We start from the raw sequence: 7718 nt of genomic DNA, 5'->3' as shown, positions 1-7718 counted from the left end.
GGAAGCAGAGAGAAGGGGCAGGCATCTCGCCTGGTGTAAGGGTGGGTCAGAAAGAAGGCAGTCACAGAGGACTGATCACTCAGATAAATCTCAGAGGGTATCCAGTTAAAGAAGGAAGGAAGCGTGCTCCAGCATTCTGGACAAAGAAAAGTCCAGTGACATAGAAAAGACAGAGAAAGAGAATATGTGGATATTGTTGGGGCAATTTGGTGTGGAGTGAGACACAAGAAGTGGAGGTAGGAAGAGGCCAGATTGCAAAGGACCTCACCGACCAAACCAACACATTTAGATTTTGACCTCAAGGTTGTTAGGGGGAGACACTGAAATCTTTCAGCAGGGTGGTAATGAAATCAGATACTAGGTAAGAGAATTTTGGTGAGGCTGTCAGCCACCCAACCAAAATTAGTGACCTCATCTTGCCTGAACTCTCCTCGGTGTCGGGCACATGATAGCCCCTTGAAGCCTTGTTGATTGGACCGACATTTTGAAGCGTGGGCATTTTATCACCCCACCGAGTGCCTAAGAGGATGCGAAAAAGACCACAATGTCTAATCCGGTTTTCCACATCTCATGCTGGCCTCAGAGGACGTCTCCAAAACCATAGGAGAAGGTGTATTAGAGGGTGAGGTAGTTTGAATTCTGGCCAAGAACACAGCCATTGCGAGGAGTAGACACCAGTTCAGTGAAGTGTGTTGAGGCTGCCACCCAGCCAACAGCATCAGTAGAACAGGAGCATCAGACGCTCCAAAGAGATTTAGTCAGGGGATCAGAAGAACAGCGTCAGCTCCACAGCCGACCGCTGTATCATCCTGGACAAGTCACCTAACTAAGCCTCAGCTCCCCTCCGAAAAAACGGAAAGGGTAATCTCAATCCTGGCTACCGAACATATTTCAAAATGAAATAGGCTATGAGAAGGCGCTTTGTATGCAGTAAAATATCGTAAAAGGTAAATCGTTACTGTTGCTGTCTTTAGTGACCCTGCATCTGTCTAGTTAAGTCAGTTAAGGCTTCTCCCAGATGTTAAAAGGATATCCTTCTCAGCATGAGGAACAATTTTTTTCCTTTTTTGCTTTTTCTTTTTACTGTGTGTATACGAGATGATGGATGCTAACTAAACTGATTGCAGTAATCATTTCACAATATATGTGAATCAAACCATGATGCTGTACGCCGTAAAGGTATACAGTGATAGATGTCAATTATATCTCAATACAACGGGAAAAAATTATATTCTTCTTGTCCCTGTCTCCTCTGACAAGTACTATTTCCGTCTCTAACCCCCAGAGGGGAATAAAGGACAGCAATATCTATAATGTTTGCAAAAGCAGACACGCTAAAACATATTAATACTGGAATAATTCCTATTTCTGATGAAGCCCTTTTTCTTGTGCTGAAGACTTCAAGCAGCAGGCGATTGTGCAAGCATTGGGCTTTCACGCAATCTTCAACAGCTCAGGGGAAGGTGCATTCCATTGTCTCCATTTACAGAGACGAAACTGAGGTCCAGAGACATTTAGTGACCACCCAGGGCCACACAGTTGGTAAATTATAGAGCTGATGGTCTCCAAACCTCTCTATTCCAGAAACAATTCATCAAATAGCCAGTTTGAGGCGCCAAATGGGTACTCAATAAATGTCGATTAAAGTATACATGTCACTACAATTAATACTGTCATATCTCAGGATTTAAAGATTCTGGGGGCTGATGAATGCAACAGTCCTGTGGCTGAGAGTAGCCAAAATCATTGAACTCAAAAGGATGAAAGTCTTCTTTATATATATATGCTTAGAAACAACAGCCATGGAATAGAGTTCTAAGAAATATTTATCTTTGCCCACAATTTATTTAACTTCATTCATTTACGCAACAAATATTTATTGAGGCCTACAACATGTCAGCCATCTTTTCTATGAACTGTGGCTACAAGGATAAACAAAACAAAATCTTTGGCTTTGTGGAATAAGCATTTTGGCAGGAAAGTGAGACAATAAACAGGGTTAAACAAGTAAAATATATTAAACACCAGAAAGTGGTAAGTGCCAAGGAGAAAAAATAAAGCACAGAAGGGGAGAAAGAAATATTGAGGAAGGGGTAACTGAGGTTTTAGAAAGGGAAGTGGAAAAAGCCTCGCTGAGAAGATGACCTTCGAGCAAAGAGCTGAAGGAAATGGGAGAGTGAGCCATGTAGCTGTCTGAGGGGAGAGCACTCCAGGCTGGCAGAGGGACAGCAAGGGCAAAGGCCCTGAGGCAGGAGTGTGCCTGGTACATTCAAGAAACAGCCAAGAAGTCCAAAGTAGCTGGTTTGACAAATTGAAGGGGAGAGGGTGGAAGGTGAAGTCAGAGAAGCGCCAGGGAGCAAGACTATTCTGGACCTTATAGTTTGTAGTTAAGACATTGGCTTTTACTCTAAGTGAGAAAAGAGGACCCTGAATGAATGTGTAAAAAGCTATGATATGATCTGACCTAAGCTTCAGCAGGTCATTCTGGATGCTGTGTTGACAATGGATTGCGGGGAGCTAAGATAGATAAGGGGGGCCAGTTAGGAGGCTGTTAGGACAACCCAAGAGAAAGACGATGGTAGATTGGAATGGAGGGATGGCAGGGGGTTGATCAGGAAGGCTCAAATGCTGCCTCTGTTTTGAAGGTAGGACTGACATGATTTGCTGACAAACTGGGTATGGAATGGTAGAGAATGAGGAGAGTAATGGATGACACCAACCCTTTTGATAGGAGCACCTGGAAGAATGGTGCTGTTATTAACGGACATGGGGAAAACACAGGATTTGCTGATTTGGGGGAGACTATTAAGAGTTCAGTTTGGGACGTGTGAAGTTTGAGATGCTTAGTAGACATCCAAATGGAAATATCAAGTATACAGGTAGATAGGTGAAGAGTTCAGAGGAAACATCAGGGCTGGAAATAATGATTCAAGAGTCATCAGCAAATACATGGATGGCATTTAAAGCCATGATAATGAAGGAAAGCACATAGGCAGTGACAGCTGATAGAAAAGAGAAGAGGTCCAATCCTAACATTTGGGAGAAGGTATTTGCAAACCGTATATCTGATAAGAGGTTAATATCCAAAATATATAAAGAACTCATACATCTTAACAAAAAAACTAACAACCCAACTTAAAAATGGGCAAAAGATCTGAACATTTTTCCAAAGAAGATATACAGATGGCCAACAGAGGCATGAAAAGATGTTAGTCATCAATAATTATTAGGTAAATGCAAATCAAAACTGCAATGAGATATCACAATGAGACACTACAATGAGATATTATAGAATGGCTATAATTAACAAGACAAGAAGTAACAAGTGTTGGAGAGGATGTGGAGAGAATACACAGCTGGTGGGAGTGCAAACTCGTGCAGCCACTATGGAAAACAATATGGAGATTCCTCAAAAAATTAAAAATAGAACCACCATATGATCCAGCTATTCCACTGCTGGGTATTTGTCCAAAGATCACGAAAACACAAATGCATAAAGATATATGCACCCCTATGTTCATTGAAGCATTATTCACAATAGCCAAGACTTGGAAGCAACCTAGGTGCCCAACAACAGGGGAATTGATGAAGAAGATGTGGTGTATATAGACATGATGGAATACTACTCAGCCATAAAAGAGACGAAATCTTGCCATTTGCAACACAGTGAACGGACCTGGAGGGTATTATGCTAAGTGAAATAAGTCAGAGGGAGAAAGTCAAATACTGTATGATCTCACTCATAAATAGAAGACAAAGACAACAAAAACAGCAACGAATACATAAATACAGAGATTAGACTGGTGGTTACCAGAGGGACAGGGGGAGGGAGGAGAGTGAAAGAGGTGACTAGGCACATGTGTATGCAGATGGATGGCAATTAGTCTTTGGGTGGTGAATATGATGTAATCTACACAGAAATCAAAATATAATGATGTAAACCTGAAATTTATATAATGTTATAAAGCACTGTTACCTCAGTTTAAAAAAAAATACTATACAACTACTGGAATGGCTAAAGTCCAAAAACCTAACAACACCAAATACTGGTAAAGACATGGAGAAGCGGGAACTCTCATTCATGCCAGAGGGAGTGCAAAATGGGACAGCCATTTTGCACTCTGGAAGACAGTTTCTTGCAAAGCTAAACATAGTCTAACCTTACAACTTAGTAATTGTACTCCTGGATAATTACCCAATAGAGTTGAAAACTTATGTTTTCACAAAAATCTGTTCATGAAGGCTTATACTAGCTTTCTTCATAGTAATCCAAAATTGGAAACAGTCAAGATGTCTTCAATAGATGCGTGCATAGGCAAACTGCGGTATATCTATACAATGGAGTATTATTCAGTGATAAAAAGAAATGAGCTATCAAGCCACGAAAAGACACGGAGGAACTTTAAGTGTATGTTGATGAGTGAAAGAAGCCAGTCTGAAAGGCTGCATATGATATGATTGCAACGATATGAACTCTTGGAACAGAAGAAACAGTAAAACAGTAAAAATATCATTGGTTCCCAAGGGTTCCAGAGGAAGGAGGAGGGGGATGAATATCTTGAACACAGATTTTTAGGGTAGTGATGCTATTTTGTATGAAACTATAATGGTGGATACACGTCATTATGCATTTTTCAAAACCCCAGAACTGAACAACACAAAGAATAAAACTTAATGTAAACTATTGACTATAGTTAATAATAGTGTATCAATATTGGTTCATTTCTTATAACAACAGCAGGCCAAGATCAAAAAATAAAGAAAAAAGAAGAGGTCCAAAGACTGAGCCTTAGGCTACTCCAAAGTCTGCGGGTTGGGAAGATGAGGAGAAACCAGAAAGAGAAATTGTGAAGAGTCAGAAAGATAGAAGGAAAACCAGACTCGTGTGGTGTCCTGGAAACCAAGATAGGAAGATGTTTGTAGGAGTAGAGAGCAAGGACTTTTGTCAAATGCTGAAAACAGGTCAGAAAATGAGGACTTTTAGAAATGACAGTTGGATTTAACAACATGGCGGTCACAGATGACCATGAAGGGAGAAGTTTCACGGGATTGGCAGGAGAAAAAACCTTACAGAAGCAGTTTCAAGAAGGCCGGGGAGAAGAATTGAAGGCAGCCAATGGATTCAGGCCTCAAGGAGAATAGTTTCAGACTGCAGTTGCCTCCGAAGCCTCAGTACAGGGGTTTGAATAGGAAAAGACTGAAGCCTCAGGAGGAAGCGAGCCCACGAGAGGGCTTTTTGAGTGTTCATTTTGATTTTAGATGCAAGAAATAATACCAAGTTTGTATGCTAATGGGAATGAGCCAGTGGAAAGTCTAACAACTGGTATAGTCCCAGTGTATCAAACATACATATTTGCCCTCCTTCTAACAATTTGAATTTACAAACACATGTCCCCTAGAAGCTGGTTATGAATTCTGACTTTATGCTTTCGATCTCATTACTTTCACCAATAGCTAATCATATGAGCAATTTGATCTACGATTAAACTATTTCTTGGTATTTTCTAGAATCTATAATGATTATGCTTTTTCAGTAAAAATAAGATTTCATTAAAAGAGCTTTACAAATAGACATTAAACATAAATTATCCACCCTTACATTTTAGCGATAAGAAAAATCACTATTCATACCAAAATTGAAAGGAAATTCATGTGCAGGGATTGCCTGAGTCCTCTCCCCTCTACCTCAGCTCCTGCTGATTGTATTTGACTTAACCCTGCGTATTTATTCGAAGCTCCAGCGGTGAGAGAGTCGTCAGATATCTGTGGGCTGTGCTCCTCCTAACGGGAGTGGGACATCCATTTTTTTCCCCCAAGGAAGATTAGCCCTGAGCTAACATCTGCCAATCCTCTTCTTTTTTCTGAGGAAGACTGGCCCTAAGCTAACATCCGTGCCCATCTTCCTCCACTTTATACTTGGGACGCCTACCACAGCATGGCATGCCAAGCGGTGCCATGTCCACACCCGGGATCCGAACCGGTGAACCCCAGGCTTCAGGGCCACCGAACCAGAACATGCACACTTAACCAGTGTGCCACTGGGCCGGCCCTGGGACCTTCATTTTTGAGGTAATCCAGTAGGAAGTACTTCCCTGCCTGGGAAGGCACTTTCCCCCACTTCAGCAGTGTCACTTGCTCATGCTGTTACTTAACCAGTTCCTCCCAGAGAATGTCATCTTCAAAGTTGTGATTTCCTCCTCAGCTGCAGCTTAACTTTTCAATGTAACACCCCTCAGCCTTTCCTTCCTGTCGTTTCCACCCTTTCCCCAGCCAAGAGGAGAGGAACTCTGCTAAGAAACAGCTCCTGAGCGTCTCTCGGCCTCGGAGCCCCACTGTCACTCTGAATATGACTACTTAGAGAACAAGATTCTTAATTCTCTCTGCAAAGCTCTTTACCTCCTTTCTGTTGACTACATAACATTGGACCAGATTCTCAATTTTACTCCTTTATAGCCTATTTCAGTTCTTTACTGAGACTATCTACCCTCCCCCATTTGGTTTTTTAATAGTTATGCATTTAGAACAGAACTAAGAAAGTTTTAGACTGCAGTTGCCTTAGAAGGGTCGTTTATGGGTAATCGCACATGCACACATATTTTCATATGTTGGATTATAGCAAGTGTAGCTAAAATTGTTGATCACAGTAGCCAACATTTAGTAAGCACTTTCTCTGGGCCTGCACTCTGCTAAGCACTGGTGTACATTATCTTAACTGAGTCTCCATTTTGTTGCTGGCAAAACTAAAAGTTAGGGGAGGTTAGGGCACCTGCCCATGGTGACACAGCTAGTAAGTGATGGATCAGGGATTAGAACACAAGCGATCTGGCTCCAGCACCCACATGCTCAGCGCTCAGGCAGAAGAGAGCCGTCACGCAGGGAAACATTCAGGGTGGTGCTTCTAGCACACTCCAGTGGAGTCTGAAGGGCAGAGGCCACAGACCTCTCCCAGAGGTGAGAAAGCCTGGGTGAGAAGGGAGGTACCGCCCACGGCGAGGGCAACAGCTCCTTGAAGTCCCATGACTTACCTTTAAAATTCATGCTAATTCTCCGTTCTGCTCCATAATATAGACATATTGCTTTAACACAAAACAAACATTTGACTCTATTAAAGGACACAAAAGACATATATAAATATTTATGAAGTAGATGACAAACATTGTAAACATGTCAATTTTCCCCCAAATTAATCCAGTATTCAATGTAATTCCAATAAAAATCTCCAAATAATTTTTAGGAGGAAATTTTCTAATCTGATTTTTAAATTCATATGGTGCAAAGATCTTCACTGGTAGCTGAAGCAAGTTGGAAAAAGAAAGGAAAAATTTGCCCTATCAAATATTAAGGCATAAGCTGTGAGAATAAAGCTGTGGTGATAAAAAAACACTTTAGCACTAACTCAGGGAAGAACAAATGGACAATAGAAAGCTCAGAATCCTGGCCATGAAATATACGTATGTATATATATGTGTGTCTGAGTATGTGCACAAATATATAAACTATGACCAAATGAGGATAAGATATATTATTCAGTATGTGTTGTTGGAAAATTTTGTTCATTTTCCAAAATAAACATAAAAATAAAGCAAGAGAAAAATAAAATAAGTTTTCTACCTTACATCATGTATAAAAACAGACTTTAGGGGCCAGCCCAGTGGCATAGTGGTTAAGTTCACACACTCCGCTTCGGTGGCCCAGGGTTCACAGGTTTGGATCTCAGG

This window comes from Equus caballus, chromosome 5 (assembly GCF_041296265.1).
Source record: "Equus caballus isolate H_3958 breed thoroughbred chromosome 5, TB-T2T, whole genome shotgun sequence".
In the NCBI taxonomy this organism is placed as follows: domain Eukaryota; kingdom Metazoa; phylum Chordata; class Mammalia; order Perissodactyla; family Equidae; genus Equus; species Equus caballus.
Note: the sequence above shows the minus strand (reverse complement) of the source record.